The sequence below is a fragment of the Silene latifolia genome, chromosome 11 (assembly GCF_048544455.1).
Source record: "Silene latifolia isolate original U9 population chromosome 11, ASM4854445v1, whole genome shotgun sequence".
NCBI classification, from domain to species: Eukaryota; Viridiplantae; Streptophyta; class Magnoliopsida; order Caryophyllales; family Caryophyllaceae; genus Silene; species Silene latifolia.
Window position 1 is genome coordinate 133,766,175 of NC_133536.1, and position 367 is coordinate 133,766,541.

Here is a 367-nt window from a genome sequence, read left to right on the forward strand (position 1 = left end):
AGTAATGCCAAGATAGCGGAAAGGGAATATTTTATTATTATTATTATTATTATTATTATTATTATTATTATTATTATTATTATTATTATTATTATTATTATTATTATTAATATTATTATTACGGTTTTTCTAACTTATGCCCACTTAGCATAGGATAAGAAACCCAAAAAGGAAAGTAATAAATGATATTTTTATTGGAAATTGTAATATCAATTACTTTTACTTTTATTTACAATAAAATACATTAATTACTTTCTATTTTTGGTTTCTTATCCTATGCCTAGTGAACATAGGTTAGAAAAACCCTTATTATGATTATTATTATTATTATTATTATTATTATTATTATTATTATTATTATTATTAT